Source organism: Schistocerca americana, chromosome 10, assembly GCF_021461395.2.
Source record: "Schistocerca americana isolate TAMUIC-IGC-003095 chromosome 10, iqSchAmer2.1, whole genome shotgun sequence".
Classification (NCBI taxonomy): Eukaryota; Metazoa; Arthropoda; class Insecta; order Orthoptera; family Acrididae; genus Schistocerca; species Schistocerca americana.
Window position 1 is genome coordinate 102,098,778 of NC_060128.1, and position 20,769 is coordinate 102,119,546.

At 43.8% G+C, this 20,769-nt stretch overlaps 1 protein-coding gene across 1 annotated transcript in view; it reads left to right on the forward strand.

Moving 5' to 3' along the window:
- Positions 1 to 3,817: 3,817 nt before the first annotated feature.
- The window catches only part of LOC124552274 (C3 and PZP-like alpha-2-macroglobulin domain-containing protein 8), an 842,473-nt gene continuing 825,521 nt past the window's right edge, over positions 3,818 to 20,769 (forward strand). The window contains exon 1 of the mRNA XM_047126553.1: positions 3,818 to 3,980. The gene's annotated coding sequence lies outside the window, so the exon portion shown is untranslated. The remainder of the gene's footprint in view (positions 3,981 to 20,769) is intronic.

Here is a 20,769-nt window from a genome sequence, read left to right on the forward strand (position 1 = left end):
GTTGGCCTTAAAGAAAACTGACCAATCAGAATGTTCTTCGCACGACTTTTCTCTTGGAGATATAGAATACTTACAGCAGTCTAAGGGGATCGAAGCCCATCCTTTCAATGGTACGGTCGTATGTAGTATAAGCTCAAAAAATGTGTCTGAAATCTTATGGGACTTAACTGCTAAGGTGATCAGTCCCTAAGCCTACACACTACTTAACCTAAATTATCCTAAGGACAAACACACACACCCATGCCCGAGGGAGGACTCGGACCACCACCGGGACCAGCCGCACAGCTCATGACTACAGCGCCTCAGACCGCTCGGCTAATCCCGCGCGGCAGTATGAGCTGCAAAGGAAGCTACAATTTGCCGCTTTTAGTTGTGCTACAGGTTTCAAAAGTTTTTTAAAGTGAAGACATATTTATTCAGGTGTTTTTTTTTTTTTTTTTTTTTTTGAAAGTACGGATTATTAAGTAATTTCGTGTTTCAGAAAAAACAGTAATTCCGCGTGGCATGTTCAGCAGATCAGTGACTAAAACCTTGAGTGCATTAGACACCGATAAACTTAATAGTGTGGCGAGCATAGTAGCTGTTGACATTTCAGGAAATACGTTACCATAACTTGCTAACGTAAATGAAAGGGTTTAGTGCATGACTGTGTTAAGATTAGCACGGGCTTGGCAGTGAACGTGTACATCTCGAGGTTCAGAATATACCGAACTTTTTGCCAGTATTTCCACTTTTCATTCAAAATTAAGACATTTTCCGATTAGAATACTTAAGTTGAATGCAGCCTCGTGCGAGGTGCAGTACGGTGGATTTCTGCTCAGTTTTCCTACCGATGATCTGCTGCAATGAGTTCGCAGGTAGGTACAGATAAAGGACGAACGTAGCCGCGACGCTACAAGGATTAGGAAAGGACGGGGAAGGAAGTCAGCTGAGCCTTATCAAACGAACAATCCTGGCATTTGCCTGAAGCGATTTAGGGAAATCATGGGAAACTTAAATCAGCATGGACAGGTGTGGGTTTGAACCGTCGCCCTCCCGAATGAGAGCCCAATGTGCTAACCACTGCACCACCTCGCTCGATACACTCATACACTATGTGATGAAAAGTATCCGGACACCTGGCTGAAAATGACTTACAAGTTCGTGCCGCCCTCCATCGGTAACGCTGAAATTCAATATGGTGTTGTTCCACCCTTAGCCTTGATGACAGCTTCCACTCTCGCAGGCATACGTTCAATCAAGTGCTGGAAGATTTCTTGGGGAATGGCAGCCAATTCTTCACGGAGTGGTGCACTGAGGAGAGGTATCGATGTCGGTCGATGAGGCCTGGCACGAAGTTAACGTTCCAAAACATTCCGAAGGTATTCGGTAGGATTCAGGTCAGGTCTCTGTGCAGGCCAGTCCATTACAGGAATGTTTTTGTCGTATAACCACTGCGCCACAGGCCGTGCATTATGAACAGCAATGGCCATCACCGAATTGCTCTTCAACAGTGAGAAGCAAGAAAGTGCTTAAAACATCAATGTAGGGCTGTGCTGTGATGGCGCGACGCAAAACAACGAAGGATGCAAACCTTCTCCATGAAAAACACGACCACACCATAACACCACCGCCTCAGAATTTTACTGCTGGCACTACACACGCTGACAGATGACGGCCACCGCAAATTCACCACACCCACACCCTGCCATCGGATCGCCACATTGTGTACCGTGATTCGTCACTCCACACAGCGTTTTCCACTGTTCAGTCGTCCAATGTTTACACTCCTTATACCAAGCGAGGTGTCGTTTGGCATTTACCGGCGTGATGTGTGGCTTATGAGCAGCCGCTCGTCCGTGAAATCCAAGTTTTCTCACCTCCCGCCTAACTGTCGTAGTAGTTGCAGTGGATCCTGATGCAGTTTAGAATTCCTGTGATGATCTCGATTGATAACTTCATGGCAGATTAAAACGGTGTGCCAGACCGAGACTCGAAATCGGGACCTTTGCCTTTCGCGGGCAAGTGCCCTACCAACTGAACTATCCAAGCACGACTCACGCCCCGTCCTCACAGCATTAATTCCGCCAATACCTCGTCTCCTACCTTCTAAAAATCTGCGAGGACGGGGCGTGAGTCGTGCTTGGGTAGCTCAGTTGGTAGAGCACTTGCCTGCAAAAGGCAAAGGTCCCCAGTTCGAATCTCGGTCCGGCACACAGTTTTAATCTGCCGAGAAGTTTCGTTCAGCGCACACTCCACTGTAGAGTGTAACTTTCATTCTATCTGGATAGATGTTTGCCTATTGCACTTTAGGACCCTCTTCAACTGTCGGCAGTCTCTGTCAGTCAACAGAGGAGGTCGTCCTATACACTTTTGTGCTGTACATGTGTGGTGTGCGTACTGTAAGACCTTCAGTACACACACCATTACATTATTTGACCTGTCCCTCTAACGAAGTAGGCGAGTGTCTGCAATATGTCTCGTGGTCTTACCGTGGCGTGTTTATCTTCCGCCGTTAGGTCTGACGATAGAAATGCCACTTGCACGCTTAGAGTAGCAGATTGACGGTGACTAACTTTAAACAGAACTTGATTAATTTTCACACACATTTATTAATATAATAAAAATCATAGGTATTACGTAACTTGATTCTGGATGCTGTTTACAATTGACAATCTGAAGTTCCTTTGGTCTTGGTATGTTAATCTTATTCTCACATATCTCTGATACTTGACAAAGTGTTTATACATTTCTCTACATGGCTATGTACAGGAATATGATAAACTTATTAGGCACAGACTGAAACTTGACTACAGACTAATGCAGACTGACCAGTCGGAGGTCTGTACACTCGTTATAATACCTCGCACGTTCAGGTATCACTGCGCGAGTGTGATAAGCGAGGAGAAAAGGTTCTACGTTAGCAGCAATCTCATTGGCTGCGTTACATATTAATACACGGATCGGCGGAAGCAGAATTTGGTCCGTCTCTATGGCAGCGCCATCTCGTAGTGCAGAGATGGACGAGCCCTGTGCCTGCGTTGTTGTGCTTAGCGGGGCGCGCTCTAGTGGGAAAGTTGTGTGCGCGCTGACTATGTGGAACTATTTACACAACAACATGTCCCTTCACGTTTCCCCTTCACTATCTTATCGAAAACAGTGGACCTATGGATGTTTAGGTGTGTGGAAATCTCGCATACAGATGTATGACACAAGTGACAATCAATCACCTGACCTCATTAGAAGTCCTTGAGTTCCACGCACGGAGCGCCCCATTCAGGTCTCTCACGATGTCTAATGATTACTGAAGTCGCTAATATGAAAAACATATGTTTTTGAAGGTGTCCGGATACTATTGATCACATCGTGTATGTGAGAGAGAATGTCCATGCGGTGTGGTGGAAATGTACTATTCTTTTGTCCCTTTAGTTACGACATGTAATCGAGGAGAGACAAGAAGGAGCCTCAGTGGGTCCTTTGTTGCTCTATTCCCGTCCCTCCGCATGCGTGTAAGCGGAGGCGTCGTGCCTTTCCGCGGGAGGTGCCGCCTTTCACGGCCTTATCTGCGTCCTTTCGCGGAGTCGCGCGGCTGAAAGCGTGCGCGCCCCTGCGCGCTCCCTGCCCGCACAAACAGCGCCGCGACGCTAAACAGCCCCTCGCAGCCGACGCCGGCGTCCTTGCAGCCACTCCACTCCAGGGCGGCGCCGGCCTCATCTGTCGCCGGCCTTGGCGGCGCGTCCGCGCATGCGCACAGCTGCAGCGCCGGCCGTGGGAGGGGGTGGACGCGGCAGGCGCCGCCGCGACGCCTGGACCAGCCGGCCAGTCGCCGCTCGGACCCCGCGCTCCACGGTCGCACAGTGGCGGTGCCGCGTGACGTCACACAGTGTCGCATCGCAGTGCTGTGTCGCGGGTCAGCGCCCCAGCTAGGCGCAGCGAGCGCCGGGTTGTCTACGCCGTAGGCGCCGCTCTAAGACATCGCGCTGTTCCGAGGGACTTTCTTGGTAAGTCGTCAGCCTACTTATCCAACACCATGTGTTTAGTCTTTCTTATTGTCAGGTTACGGAGACAGCCGTGTGCGGGCAGCAAGACACGAGTAATACCACCTCGTTGACATCTCTTTTTCTCTACATCTTACCAAGTTGCTAGGCATTCATATTCCACGTAACATCAATTAGCTTCATTTTCTCCTTTGACGTGTCGCGATATAACTGCATTGTTTACGAAATAGTCAGTGCCCTGACATCTCTTTTCCCTCTATTATCAATTCTACATCTTACCAAGTTCCTAGACATTCATATTCCACATGACATAAATTAGCTTCATTTTCTTCTTTGACGTGACGCGATATCACTGCATTGTTTATGAAATAGTTAGTGCCCCAATGTACCATATCGTTCATGGGATATTCCTGGTGTGAGATCAGCCTATGGAGCAAATACTTACGCGTTCTCCAGGTGTTGCCCACATGTCAGTCTGAGGATACGCTGCTGTAGCGATAACATGAGACCACTGAAACTGCTTGTTTGACAACGGTTCTTGCCTCATAATATTTTACAACTTATTTGTGACTTCAGTCTTCTCACATGTTAAATGTGGCACGTCAAATTCTTCATCTCAGAGTAGCACTTCGTAGCCTGTATCCTCAAATTTTTGTTGGCTGTATTCCAGTCTCTGTCTTTTTCTGTGGTTATTACCTGGTCCAGTTCACTCCAGTACAACTGCTGTTATTCCCTGATGTCTCAATACATGTCCCATCATAGTGTCCATTTCTTTCATCTCAGAAGTTTCTTCAACTTAAGGCCCATCTTTGATATTATTAGACTTGTTTCAAGCAAGAATGCCCTCATTACCAGCTTCCTTCGTCATGTTATTTTGCCTTACAGATAGCAACTTCCCTCATCTCATCTCATCTGGTTAAATGTGGCGCACCAAATTCTTCATCTCAGAGTAGCACTTCACAGCCTACATCCTAAAACTTTTGTTGGCTATATTCCAATCTCTGTCTTTTTCTAAAGTTATTACCCTCTACAGTTCCCTCTAGCACAACTGAAGTTATTCCCTAATGTCTCAAAACATGTTCTATCTTAGTGTCCATTTCTTCCATCAGTCAAAAGTACGTTATCAGAAATTTCTTCAACTTCAGGCCCATCTTTGATACTATTAGACTTGTTTCGAGCAAGAATGCCCTCATTACCAGCTTCCTTCGTTATGTTATTTTGCCTTGCAGATAGCAACTTCCCTCATCTCATCTCATCTGGTTAAACGTGTCACACCATATTCTTCATCTCAGAGTAGCACTTCACAGCCTACATCCTCAAATTTTTGTTGACTATACTCCAGTCTCTGCCTTTTTCTACATTTATTGCCCTCTACAGGTCCCTCCAACACAACTGAAGTTATTCCCTGATGTCTCAACACATGTTCCGTCGTAGTGTCCATTTCTTTCATCAGTCAAAAGTACGTTCTCAGAAATTTCTTCAAGTTAAGGCCCATCTTTGATATCATTGGACTTGTTTCGAGTAAGAACGCCCTCATTACCAGCTTCCTTCGTCATGTTATTTTGCCTCAAAGATAGCAACTTCCCTCATCTCATCTTTGTAGTCCCGGACGTCCGTGTTAATAAATTTGTTGCTATTCTCATTTTTTATACTCCTCATAACTTTCTCTTTCTTTAGTTCACTCTTAATGTATAGTGTGTGCTTATTGGACAGTTTATTTCGTTCAACAGTCCATGCAATTCTTTCTCATTTTTAGGGTAGAATTTTCATCAACGAATCTCATCATTGATATTTTGTCACTGTCAATATTAATCCCACTTCTGAACGTTTCTTTTTTACCGTCATTGTTTCTTCCACGTAGAAATATAACAATGAAGGCGGACTACTCCTTCCTTTCCCTATTGGTTCTGATACATATTTCATATTATCCGACTTTTCCTATAGCTCACCATTTATCTGGTAATTTCGAAAACTCTTGCACTATCGTACATTGACGAACGCTTTTCTAGGTCGAGAACCACTATCATGTCTTCATTTTTCTTAAGTATTCTTCCCATTATTAATCGAAAGTCAGGATTGACTCTCTTGTGCTTTCACTTTTCCTAAATCCAAACAGATTGTCATCTTTTCAGTTCCATTCATCTGTATTTTTCTTCTCAGGAAATTGGAATTCTGGGCTGTTAAACTGAGTCTGCGATAGTTCCAACACACTCCGTAATTTCGCGTATTACATTTCTGTAAAAGTTTGTCACTATGTATCCAGACTCATAGATCCAACAAACGATTTGAGAAGCTCCGAAGGAAACAATAACTATTTCCTGGTTAATCAGAAATTATCAGTTCACTTTACATTGCAACGAATGGTACTGATATGAATTTTGTTCTCATTCTGTAACACATCATCAGTTGTCATCAAGAAACAGCAAATAGGAAATAGAGAGTAAGGATCGATATAGAGTTGAGAGATTCTTCAGTATAGATTTTGTAGATGCATTTATCTGAATAAACTACCACATTTAGGAGGCAAATTAACCATCAAGCTATACACACGACAATTCCACTGAGTCATTCGCCTTCTGACACTGAATTTTCATGATGATGGGTCATGTCGACTCAGAAGACAACATGAAAACTATTCATCAATCAGACCACCTATATTGGAAAAGATTGTCATCTGGTTAACTCTAAACTCATAATTTTCAGCTGTCCCCATCGGGGTATATCAACAACACCTGTCGGCAGCTGATGGTTTCAATTAATTATCATTTATACTAAACTCCTAAGTTTAAAACAGCATTTTTTGCAGGTAACTACATCGCTTTTTGCGCCGTGAAGTGTCATGTGTATAACAGAGAGCGGTGATGCGGGCTTCATTAACGTTCCTTTGAAGACGTTCTGTTTTATCAAGTTGCGGTTCATGCGAAAAAGTCACATTGTGATTTCAGTCAGTTGGGCATTATGAAACAAAAACACAGAAAACATATCCCGACAAATGAATACCTGCAGCACCTCGCCATTCACACAGGGTGATCCAGCTTTGTAATTATCCTCTGATATTTCCTATACCGTTTAAGATATCTTAATTCTATATTAGACTAAATGAACTGTAGGGTGGTTCTCACTAAATGGTGCGTAGTCTGTTTCTGCGGCTGCAGAGATATCTCTACCAAATTCGCTTTTTGAAGCAGAACTATAGCAACGACAGCTGATAGTCGTAGAACTGCTACAGACAAATAAAAAGGAGTTTCACTCTTCAAATTCGGGTTAGATGTTTCGGAGAAAGACACCTAATATTCTTAAACTAATCAACGCTCGACAGACGAGAAGCAGAAAGAGAGAACGAAGGCTACAGTTCTTCTGTATCCCTTTCATATCGATATTTCTTCTTTATCCGCTGTGACATACGTTCCTATTTGGGTATGAAATCAGGAACTCCCACATAAGACAGCAATCTGGATTATGTTCAAATAAAAAATGGCTCTGAGCAGTATGGGACTCAACTGCTGAGGTCATTAGTCCCCTAGAACTTAGAACTAGTTAAACTTAACTAACCTAAGGACATCACAAACATCCATGCCCGAGGCAGGATTCGAACCTGCGACCGTAGCGGTCTCGCGGTTCCAGACTGCAGCGCCTTTAACCGCACGGCCACTTCGGCCGGCGATTATGTTCAAAATAGATAATGTCTAAATACTACAATTACTCCGGAACTATTAATCTGATTTTTTAAGAGTGAAACTCGTTTAGAAGCAGTGAAAGGTACAAGAATTCCAGCAGAAAAATCAAATTTGATACTGATATATCTGTAATTAATATAGGTATAGAAAGAAACTATAAGCCATTTAGTGAGAAGTTTTTCATAATTCATCTGGGTGAAAACAGAATGAAGAGACCTGTAACTGTTCCGGAAATTTTTGAGGTAAACAGTTTAGCTCACTTGCCCTGTATATCAATAACCACTGTTGGCCTGTATTCCCGTCGAATAGCATAACGCAGTGCGTTCACAAATGCCACAGTTTATACCTGGAGCAAAAAAATGTATCCAAATTGATGGTCTGCTCACCACACCAGCAGGCACAGAATATTTTAATGTTAGCTTATAACATTTTTTTCTGTGGCTTTTTGCTTTATAATAACGAAGGGAGACAAATTTCACATTGACAGCGAAAAAAAGTTTGTATTTGAAATGCATAAATTTTCAACATGCGAGAAGGACGCGCATACTGAGGGTTCCGTACAAAATTAATTATGCACACAGACAGTTCATCCGTTCCGGGAATCGAAAATGTCGACGAGTTTTGCCTGTTATCGATATCGATGCTGGCGACATTCTGTCCCGCGAATTCCAAGACAGCACCAGTACGTACATACCAGATCCTGAGACTAGCCCGGACATACAAAAAGGAGCTTATATGCGAAGAGAGAAAAGACTTAATAAAATTTTTCTTATTTACTTATTAAAACATGAATTTAGCTTACATTTTACATTTGCGTGCAAATATTTTTCTATTTTTCTACTGATGATGACGAATGCAGTGGAAGTTCTAGTGGTAAAAGACATTTTTAAGTGATATTATTACAATTTAACAACTTGCGAATTTATTTTTTCATTACTTGTGCTGCGAAGCTTTGCTTCTTTCCCAGTTTCATGACTCTAGGTCAATGGGTGGAAACCAGTAGGTTTCGATGAGTGAGTTTTCGAACATGGTGGAAGCTGAAGAAATGGATTAAAATTTGTGCCGTAGCCGGGTCTCCTTGTTTACTACACAGGTACGCTAGCCATCACACCACCAGAGTGCTAACAGACCCGTAGCTGTACATAGCTCCCTAACACAAACTTCAGTTTATTGCGCTGGTTTAGAACCTTATTCTCCGTCGCCGTAGACCGTTGCATGTGGCGCAACTTTCAACTTGATACGTCCACCCATTTCGGAGGAGAAAGCGGCTTTAGAGACGTACAGACAGAGGGACGGTTAACAAACGACATCTTTTTTATCTGTGGTACAGTTACAAATAATAGAATGTAGTCGAATTAAATCAGGTGATTGTGAGGGAATTAGATTAGAAAATAAGACACTTAAAGTAGTAAAGGAGTTTTTCTGTTTGGGTAGCAAAATAACTGATGATGGTGGAAGTCCTTTCTGAAAGTATTTGTATGGAGAGTAGCCATGTATGGAAGTGAAACATAGACGATAAACAGTTTTGAGAGAATAGAAGCTTTTTAAATGTGGTACTAGAGAAGATTGCTGAACATTAGATGGATCGATCATGTACGTAATGAGGGAGTACTGAATAGAATTGGGAGAAGAGGAATTTGTGACACAACTTGACCAGAAGAAGGGATAGATTGGTAGGACATGTTCTGAGGCATCAGGGATCACCAACGTAGTACAGCAGGGCAGAGTAGAGGGTAAAAATCGTAGAGGGAGACCAAGAAATTAGTACAGTAAACAGATTCTGAGGTATGTAGGTTGCAGTGGTTACTCGGAGATGAAGAGGCTTGCATGGAGAGCTCCATTAAATCAGTCTTTGGACCAAGCACCACAACGACAACAGTTACAAATTAACAATTTTCGGATTTTTTCCTACATTTGTGCTATGAAACGCAGCTTCTCACCAAATTATACGAGTTTAGGTCAACCGGAAGCACACTATAGCTTTTGATGAGTGAGATTGCTAAACTGTGTGATATATATGGCCGTCCTTTTTATTGCATTGACTTTGAAACTTAATTTTTTTTACTCTGCCAAGGAACCACAGACCTCAGTATGAGACTTAAATATCAATTAAATGAATACCCCTAGCTGCATACAGGCGTTGACATAAGTCAACGGGGACAGTTTAAAATGTGTGCCGCCGATCGGAACTCGAACCCGGGATCTCCCGCTTGTATGGCAGAGGCTTTATCCATCCGAGCTACCGAGGACACAGAGAATAGTGCGACTGCAGAGATTTACCTCTGTCACGCCTTCCGACAGACCCACATTGCCAACTTATTGTCCCGCACTATATTCGTAGCGCCCCTGCCCATTATAATCATTACTCGCGGCTTTTTGCCGATTCCCCTAAGAGTTCGGGTACTGTTTGTGCATCAACACAGAAGAAGATGGTCAAATGGCTGGTGAGCCTTAACTATGTATGAAGATGGTATCTGTTTTTCCGGACATGTCGGAAAGAACAGATACCATCTTTACATATACTTAAATATCAGCTCGATACATTCAACCAATCGAGATGCAAAATAGGGTTCTTGCATGTCTGACAGACAGACACATGTACGGAAAACAATGCAGCTTCTCAAGAGTTCCCTCTATACCGACTGATGTACAGACTCTTAAGAAAATAGTTAACGTATAATATTAAAATCAGTTTTTTAGATCTGTGGAGCTAAACACAAAAGATTACCATAGATACATTAACGATTTTTCTTTGACAAAGGATTTACGGCCCTGAAATGGCTCTGAGCACTATGGGACTTAACGTCTGAGGTCATCAGTCCCCTAGAACTTAGAAGTACTTAAACCTGACTAACCTAAGGACAATACACACATCCATGCCCGAGGCAGGACTCGAACCTGCGACCGTAGCAGTCGCGCGGTTCCAGACTGTAGCGCCTAGAACCGCTCGGCCACCCTGGCCACCAAGGAGTTACGAGAGTAGTTGATGGGATTGGACAGTTTCCAGAACAGAAGTTATAATATGAGCATCCACAAACGTGAAATAGGCGAATGTAGTGGAATTAGATGAGGTAATGCTGGCAGAATTAGATTAGGAAACAAAACCACTAGATGTAGTCGATGGTTTTTGCTCTTCAGGTAACGGTATACCTGAGCAAGAAAGGCGTATCTGAAAAAGAGAAATTTCCTAAAGTGGAATATAAATTTCAGTGTTAGGAGGTATTTTCTGAAGGTATTTGTTTGGATTGTAGCCTTGTACAGATGTGAAACGTGGCTAACAAGCAGTTCAGGCAATAAGCGAGTAGCATTATTTGAAATATGATGCTGTAGAATATTGTTGAAAATGATTGTAGATGAGTAGATTGAATAACTAATGGTAACAAAATAACTGTGGCACAGCTTGACTGATGGAAGAGATCGGTTAAAGAGACACATCTCGGCCAGAGTAATCATGAAGTTGTCAGTTTGTCGGTGAAAGGAAGTGGATAGGAGATGGGGTGGAAATATTTTAGAGGGAGATCAACATTTGAAAACAGCATGTAGGATGCACATTGCAGTAGTTATCCGGAGATGAAGAAGTTGTCACGGGAGAGAGTACCATGGGCACCGCATCAAACCAATCTTCGGTCTGAAGACCACAACAACAACAAAACATTAAGATCGGGTTACCTTCCATTCGGAAAGTGGGTGCACTCAGCGACTGGTGGCTTCCAAATTATAGAGTGCAGCAATCAGTTGTCCTTTATATATTTTATTACGCAAATCCAGATATTGGCTAGCCATTCTCAGTGCACTATTTTCTATTCTCGATGCATGTAAGTCCCTGTTGTTCGTGCGCCAGTCACATTTCTTGAGTAGTATTCAAAGAAATGTGACTGACGCCCGAAGAACAGGGACTTACATGCATCGAGAATAGAAAATAGTGGTACTACTTGTATTTAAGCATTGATAATGGCTAGCCACTAGCCGAAATCTGGATTTGCGTAATAAAATCTAAAAAAAGACGTCTGATTTCTGCACTCTACAATTTATTTAAAAAAAATTAAGACTGCTTAAATGAGAGTATGGTCATTTCACTGTGTGCATTGTTTATTCTACTGTACACTCGCGGTTCTAGGCGCTTCAGTCTGGAACCGCGCGACCGCTACGGTCGCAGGTTCGAATCCTGCCTCGGGCATGGATGCGTGAGAAGTCCTTAGGTTAGTTATGTTCAAGTAGTTCTACGTTCTAGGGGAGTGATGACCTCAGAAGTTAGGTCCCATAGTGCTCAGAGCCATTTCTTTGTACACTCGCGATTTAGGTCTTTGGCCATTTTCCAGTAGCACAATGTTAAGCATGGTCAGAGTTCTGTAAACGAAGTCATCGTCAAAATACGAGTATCTTAAACCTGGTTATACAATGATCACAGTAAACAGTGTGGTAGTGGAAAGTTGCCAAAGTCCGAGATCATGATTGTACAGTAAAATAAACAATATTTACAGTCAAATGGCAGTACTTTCATTTGATGAAGAACACGCTGCAGTTCATGCATGCCCGACGGAACAGGTACTGCGCCGTCGATGGCTGTTATGGAATACATGGGAACAGGTGTTCTGTCGCCTTGGAACAAGGCATTATCATTGACGAACGAACATTGTACTACGGAATAGACCTGATCAACCAAAGTGGGCAAATAATCCTTGGCAGTAATCCGACCTTGAAGAGTAACCAGGGATCCCGTGGAACACCACGATATGTATGACCAACTGATCACCGAACCGCTGCCATGTTTCACTCTTGGGACCGAAACACGGCCAGAATTTGGAAGCAGTGAAACGACACCAAACGTTTTCTTCCATTGCTCCACAGTCCATGTTTCCTGGAAGTTAACGAAACTCCTCCTGGAAAGGCCACGAAGGCCCAATGGTCCGACCGGCCGCCGTGTCATCCTCAGCCCAAAGGGTCACTGGACGCGAATACGGAGGAGCATGTGGTCAGCACACCGCTCTCCCGGTCGTATGTCAGTTTACGAGACAGGAGCCGTTACTTGTCAGTCAAGTGGCTCCACAGTTAGCCTCACTAGGGCTGTATTGTGTTTTTCGTTAACGAGGGGCCTGGAAGCGACGGAGAGGCTCCGTCCCCGCCGCAGCCGCAGTGGTCCACTACCCCACGACGACTACCGCAGTCCACTTCACCCCTCCGCCGCCCCACACCGAACCCAGGGTTATTGTGCGTTTCCGCCCTCAGTGGGACCCCTAAGGGAACGTCTCACACCAGACGAGTGCAACCCCTATGTTTCCGTGGTAGAATAATGGTGGTGTACGCGTACGTGGAGAACTTGTTTGCTCAGCAATCGCCGACATAGTGTAGCTGAGGCGAAATAAGGGGAACCAGCCCGCATTCGCCGAGGCAGATGGAAAACCGCCTAAAAACCATCCACAGACTGGCCGGCTCACCGGACCTCGACACAAGTCCGCCGGGCGGATTCGTGCCGGGGACCAGGCGCTCCTTCCCAGTCTGGGAAGCCGTGCGTTAGACCGCTCGGCTAACCGGGCGGGCTCACTAGGGCTGGGTGCACCTCGCTTGCCAACAGCAATCAGCAGACCACGACGGGCACCCATCCAAGAGCTAGCCCAGCCCGAAAGCGCTTAACTTCGGTGAACCGACGACAACCGGTGTTACCACTGCGGCAAGGCTATTGGCTTTCCAAGTTTCCTGATACGGGTCTTCACATCATTGCTTGTTTTCAGAATCCATTATTACTGGCATTCTTGTTCTGTTAGAAATACATCATACCGTTTGTGTGAACGTCCAACGATGTGAAAGTGTTTTTAGTCGTTCGTCTAATTCTATCTAATTGGCCTACTCTGGTGTTCAAAAATGGCTCTGAGCACTATGGGACTTACCGTCTGAGGTCATCAGTCCTCTAGAACTGAGAACTACTGAAACCTAACTAACCTAAGGTCCAGCCGCGCAGCTCCAAACTGAAGAGTCTAGGAACCGCTCGGCCACACCGGCCGGCACTACTCTATTGTGGCAGTCTTTGTTTACATCGTAATGTATACGCTGCAAATCACTGGAAACTGTGCGGAATTTTTTCATTTTCTAACCTTTGCTCCAGGATAATTTCAGCCTTGAAGCCGATTGTGAAACACTGCTTGTAAAGGGTGTTTCTAAATTGCTTCTGCCACCGTCCTCTACCGGTGGCTTCTAATCGGATTGTGTTACTACGAAATATCGTCTGAGCTGCGCAACTGGATTCGTTGTATCCTGTTGCAGAAGCTCAGAGATCGTAGTAGATGAAGGCAAGTCATCTAGCAAAACAGAAATGATATCTGCTTTTCGCCAAGGACCTTTCTCCTTTAGTAATCGATATGTCGATATATCGATGTCCCCACAGAAGTTATCGATATATACCAAAGAAACATGTCTCCATTATATTGATATCGAAAAGGCAGTATCGAGTACAATCGAAATAAAATATTCAAACGTACCTACGTTCTGTATTTTAATTTAAAAAACCTACCTGTTACCAACTGTTCGTCTGAAATTGTGAGCCATATGTTATGTGACCACTACAGTGCCATTTATCACAAATCGAAAAAAGTGGTCCAACTAAAACATTCATATTTCTTTACGTACTACACGAATATGTATAAAAAATGGGGGTTCCTATTTAAAGAAACGCAGTTGATATCCGTTTGGCCTATGGCAGCGCCATCTAGCGGGCCAAAGATAGCACCATCTGGTTTCCCCCTTCAAGCTAGACGAGTTTCGTTCTTTGTAGTTTTTTCGTTTGATGCTTATTTCCTGAGATATTTGGCCCGGTCACGATCAATGGAGCACCCTGTGTATATATATTCAATTTTCGGTAAATATTTAAAATTACTTACATCTGAGGTCATCAGTCCCCTAGACCTAGAAACTACTACATAAACTACTACATCACACACATCCATGCCCGAGGCAGGATTCGAACCTGCGACCGTAGCATCCGCATGGTTCCGGAGCGAAGCGCCTAGAACGGCTCGGCCACAGCAGCTGGCTCTCCAGTCTTTCTCTTTGACTGTGTGAAGCAAGTATACATGTCACAAAGGAAAAGGCCAATTGCACTGAGGGTTGGCGGTGTGAACGGAATAACAAGATATCCAACGTGAAGGAACAGCACACCAATTGCCTTTGAAAACAATTTTTGCCGAACTAGTGAGCTGTTTCTTCACATCGGCATCGTTCAAAAACAGTTGCTGAAAATGGTGGACAAAATTCTAGATGACAAGACTGGTCTTTGCGTAGGGCGTAAACGTGCGAGGGGAAATGCTGACGTAATCGGCGATACCAACACAAACTGCAACGTTTAACTTCACCACTCTATTTTGACACAGTGACAGCTAGTTCGATGGCGTTTGCAGAAATGGAGAAGCAGGGAAGTCGACACGAAGTGTTCCAGAAAAATCCGATACGCGACGAAACCGAACGACTGATCCATCGGACACCTTTCATTGTGCCCCTTTCATGCAGTTACCATTGTTAGTAGTTATCGTCAAGTGTCAACGTGCATCGTTTTGTTTTCAGTTCTTGCTCTAAGGGCGATAACCATACTGCTAGCTTATTAATGTACAGAATATCTAATAATAAATGAATACTTAAATATATGGCTCTAAAACTGGCAGTATATTTACAATGCGCAGGCGACATTTCTTTGGCCGGTACGTCGATATTTTTCCGCCGATATGCCGATAATCGTTCTCAGTATATCGAGAGCCGATAATTAATCTTTTTTAAATATCGACATATCAGAATAGTCCGCAGCTCCTAGCGTTCTCGCTTCCCGAGCACGGGGTCCCGGGTTTGATTCCTGGTGGGGTCAGCGATTCTCACCTGCCTCGAGATGACTGGGTATTGTTGTGCCATCTTCATCATCATCATTCTTCAAATGGCTCTGAGCACTATTGGACTTAACATCTGTGGTCATCAGTCCCCTAGAACTACTTAAACCTAACTAACCTAAGGACATCACACACATCCATGCCCGAGGCAGGATTCGAACCTGCGACCGGAGCGGTCACGCGGTTCCAGACTGAAGCGCCGAGACCGCACGGCCACACCGGCCGGCAAAATCGTTTTTGCGGACATCACACACATCCATGGCCGAGGCAGGATTCGAACCTGCGATCGTAGCAGTCCCGCGGTCATCATTCTTCCCCATTATCGGTCGGAGGAAGGCAACGGCAAACCACCTCCGCTAGGACCTGGCCTAGAACGGCGGTGCGGGTCTCCCGCATCGTTCCCCTACGCTCTGTCAAGGAGTATGGGACCTCATCATCATAATATCGGAATCTCAATGTTTTTAAAAAATATCAGCAGCCCTGATCTATATTAACGATTCAGGGGAAAATGTGAGCAGCACTGTTTGATTGTTTGAAGATGACGCTGTACTTTAACATTTACTAAAGTCAGCAGAAGCTCACAACGGAATACAGAATAATGTAGATAAAGTAGTGCATGGTGTGAATGGTAACAATGGACCCTTTAACAATAAACGTGCGCCGTTCTCCATACGAGGACGAAATGAAATGGATTAAACTCCAGTAACACGATGGATAACACGAATTTATAGTTGTCGCTTCAACTGATTACCTACGAATTACAATTGCAAAGAACCAGGACTGGAAGGACCACACAGAAAACGATGTGGAGAAGTCGAAATCTTCGTTTTTCTTGTCAGAAAACTTAGATCTCGTAACAAATCGACTACCCACGCTTCTTCATTTTCTTATGGCGTACAGGAGTGGTGTATGGGATCCGTACAAATGGGATTGGCGGAGGACGTAAAAGAAGATATTTTCTTGGTAAGTACAGGAGGGAGTAAAACGGATATGACAAGCAATTTGGGGTCGCAATCATTAAAATAAATATGCTTTTTTTCCGCTCCGGAAGGATCTTTTCACGAAATTACAGTCACCACCATTCTCCGCGGAGCGCGAATTGATTTTGTTCGCCCCGACCTACACAGGGCGAAATGAATATCACAAAGCTACGTTTTCCTGGGTGGGGAAATCTATCGCAGCGTCTTCCGCCGTCCGATGCAGACCGCAGGACGCTGCATGAACCGTTTTCGTATGCGCGTGTCTGGACGTGATGAAAGCTCAAAAAGTAATAATACTCCTTCAAACAGCGAATCTTGTAAAAAATGAAAGTGGTGTTTCTTTTATGTAATTTGCCAACTGCACATGATAGGGTGATACCAGAACTACCTTCTGACAGCTTTAATTTAATTTAACGAAAATTTTGCTCTTCCGAAATAGATAAATATTTTAAGAAATTTGGGCATTTCACATTACTCAATATTTATCACGCCATACCTGCTAAACTGTGTGTCATATAGCAAAATAATTTTATAGTTGCCTTCAGCAGTATATGTCAGAACGTCTGCAAACTTCCTGCCCAATAGAGTCAGTAACAGTGAAGTAATACACTACTGGCCATTAAAATTGCTACACCACGAAGATGACGTGCTACAGACGCAAAGTTTAACCGACAGGAAGAAGATGCTGTGATATGCAAATGATTAGCTTTTCAGAGCATTCACACAAGGTTGGCGCCTGTGGCGTCACCTACAACGTGCTGCATGAGGAAAGTTACCAACCGATTTCTCATTCACAAACAGCAGTTGACCGGCATTGCCTGGTGAAACGTTGTTGTGATGTCTCGTGTAAGGAGCAGAAATGCGTACCTTCACGTTTCCGACTTTGATAAAGTTCGGATTGTAGCCTATCACGATTGTGGTTTATCGTATCGCGACATTACTGCTCGCGTTGGTCGAGATCCAATGACTGTTAGCAGAATATGGAATCGGTGGATTCAGGAGGGTAATACGGAACGCCGTGCCGGATCCCAACGGCCTCGTATCACTAGCAGTCGAGATGACAGGCGTCTTATCCCCATGGCTGTAACGGATCGTGCAGCCGCGTCTCGATCCCTGAGTCAACAGATGGGGACGTTTGCAAGACAACAACCATCTGCACGAACAGTTCTACGACGTTTGCAGCAGCAGGGACTATCAGCTCGGAGACCGTGGCTGCGGTTACCCTTGACGCTGCATCACAGACAGGAGCGCCTGCGTTGGTGTACTCAACGACGAACCTGGGTGCACGAATGGCAAAGCGTCATTTTTTCGGATAATCCAGGTTCTGTTTACAGCATCATGATGGTCGCATCCGTGTTTGGCGACATCGTGGTGAACGCACATTGTAAGGGTGTATTCGTCATCGCCATACTGGCGTATCACCTGGCGTGATGGTATGGGGTGCCATTGGTTACTCGTATCGGTCACCTCTTGTTCGCACTAACGGCACTTTGAACATAAGACGTTACATTTTGGATGTGTTACGACCCTTCATTCGATCCCTGCGAAACCATACATTTCAGCAGGATAATGCACGACTGTATGTTGAGGTTCTGTACGGGCCTTTCTGGATACAGGAAACGTTCGACTGCTGCCCTGGCCAGCACATTCTCCAAATCTCTCACCAACTGAAAAGTCTGATCAATGGTGGCCGAGTAACTGGCTCCTCACAATACGCCAGTCACCACTCTTGATGAACTGTCGTATCGTGTTGAAACTGTATTGGCAGCTGTACCTGTACACGCCATCCAAGCTCTGTTTGATTCAACGCCCAGGCGTATCAAGGCCGTTATTACGGCCAGAGGTGGTTGTTCTGCGTACTGATTTCTCAGGATGTATGCACCCAAATTGCTTGAAAATGTAATCACATGTCAATTCTGGTATAATATATTTGTATAATGAACACCCGTTTATCAACTGCAATTTCTTCTTGGTGTAGGAATTTTAATGGTCAGTAGTGTATATTAGAATGTGATGTATGACGTGAAATGTAGTAAGCGATAAACTTTTTCCCTTCATATTTTTTGTGGGGGTGAAAGCGAGACAAAGTTATGGAAAGGTTTGAGTTTATTTTTACAGTCTGTCGGAAGTCGGGGGGTGCTACAGTTTCTCCTAGAGAAAAGCAGTACTGTGTGGTTCATTCCAGCACACTGCGAGGAACATTTTGCTGTTATAGTGGCGGAACAGCGTGACGTCACACTAGTATCGGAGAGGGCGGAGGCCAAACCTGCAGTGCAGTGTTTCATCTGGAAAATTGTTAATCTTGGCAATCCGAAAGTTCATAGAAGATAGGGAAGAGAATGAAAGCTGCATATTATTGGGAAGAGTACCCAGGAAGCGCAAAGTGGTCACAAAAATGTTATTACGTCGTGAACAAGAATGAATGTCTAACAATTTTTCGACGGTTTCGTTAGTTAAAGACAGAGAAGTAGTTCATATACCAGACTAGTGAAACCAATCACATTACAAGAAAAACTCACTGATATTAAGATATTTAGTAAGCAACGTTAATTTAAGCTTTCAGGTCTACATCTACATGGATACTCTGCAAATCACACTTAAGTTCCTGGCAGGGAGTTCATCGAAACACCTTCACAATAATTGTCTATCATTACAAACTCGTATAGCGCGCGGAAAAAACGAAAACCGATATCTTCCCGTGCGAGCTCTGATCGCACTTATTTCATTACGACGATCGTTTCTCCATGTGTAAGTCGGCGTCAACAAAATATTTTCGTATTCAGAGCAGAAAGCTGGTTGAAATTTCGTGAGAAGATTCCACCGCAACGGAAAAGGCCTTTGTTTTAATGGTGCCCACCTAAACTCCGTGACACACTCTTCCCTATTACACGATAATACAAAACTTCCTGCCCTTCTTTGAACTTTTTCGATGTACTCTGTTAATGCTATCTGGTACAGATTCCACACCGCGCAGCAGTATTCTAAAAAGAGGATAGACAAGCGTAGTGTAGACGGTCTCTTTACTAGATTTCTAAGTGTCCGGCCAATAAAACGCAGTCTTTAGTTCGCCGCCCGCACAACATTTTCTGCGTGTCTTTTCAGGTTTAAATTGTTCGTAATTGCGACTCCTAGGGATTTAGTTGAATTTATTGCCTTTAGATTTGACTGATTTATCGTGTAACCGAATTTTAAAACATTCCTTTTAGCACTCATGTGGATGACCTAAACCTTTTCAATATTTAGGGCCAGTTGCCAATTTAAGCACCATACAGATATCATTTCTAATATTTTTTTTTTTTTTTTGCTATTTGTTTTGGTCTGCTGATGAGTTGACTAGACAATAAATGACAGCCTCATTCGCAAAAAATCTAAGACGGCTACTCAGAATGTCTCCTAAAACGTTTGTATAGGTAAGCAACAGCAGAGAGCCTATAATTCTGCCACTGACAACGCCAGAAATCACATCTGTTTTACTCGATGATTTTCCGTCAGCTACGTCGAACTGTGACCTCCCTGGCAGGAAATCACGGATCCTGTCACATAACTGAGACGATATCCCATAAGCGCTCAGTTTCACTACAAGCCGCTTGTGTAGTACAGTGTCAAAAGCCTTTTGAAACACAAGGAATAAGGAATCAATTTGAAATCCCTTGTCAACAGCACTCAACACTTCGTGTAAGTAAAGAGCTAGTTGTGGTTTACAAGAAAGATGTTTTCTAATTATCTGTTGACTGTGTGTCAGTAGTCCATTCTCTTCGAGGTAATTCATTATGTTCGAACACAATATACGTTCTAAAGTCCCGATGCATATCGTCGTTAATGATATGGGACTGCAATTTATTTTATTACTCCTACTGCCTTCCTTGAATATTGGTGTGACCTGCGCAACTTTCCAGTTTTTAGGTACGGATCTTTATTCAAGCGAGCGTTTGTATATGATTGTTAAGTATGGAGGTATTGCATCAGCTTACTCTGAAAGGAACCTAACTGGTATACAGTCTGGACCTGAAGACTTGTTTTTATTAAGTAATTTAAATTGCTTCACTACTCTGAGGATATCTATTTCTAATATCGACTGTTATACGTACTGCTAGGCTACTGCTCTAGCAGAATAAATGTTGATTTGTCAAGCGTCTGCAACGTATATCGTACCGGACTGCTTTCCTTCCACACTAACTAAAATGTATACAGGGTGTTACAAAAAGGTACGGCCAAACTTTCAGGAAACATTCCTCACACACAAAGAAAGAAAATATGTTATGTCGACATG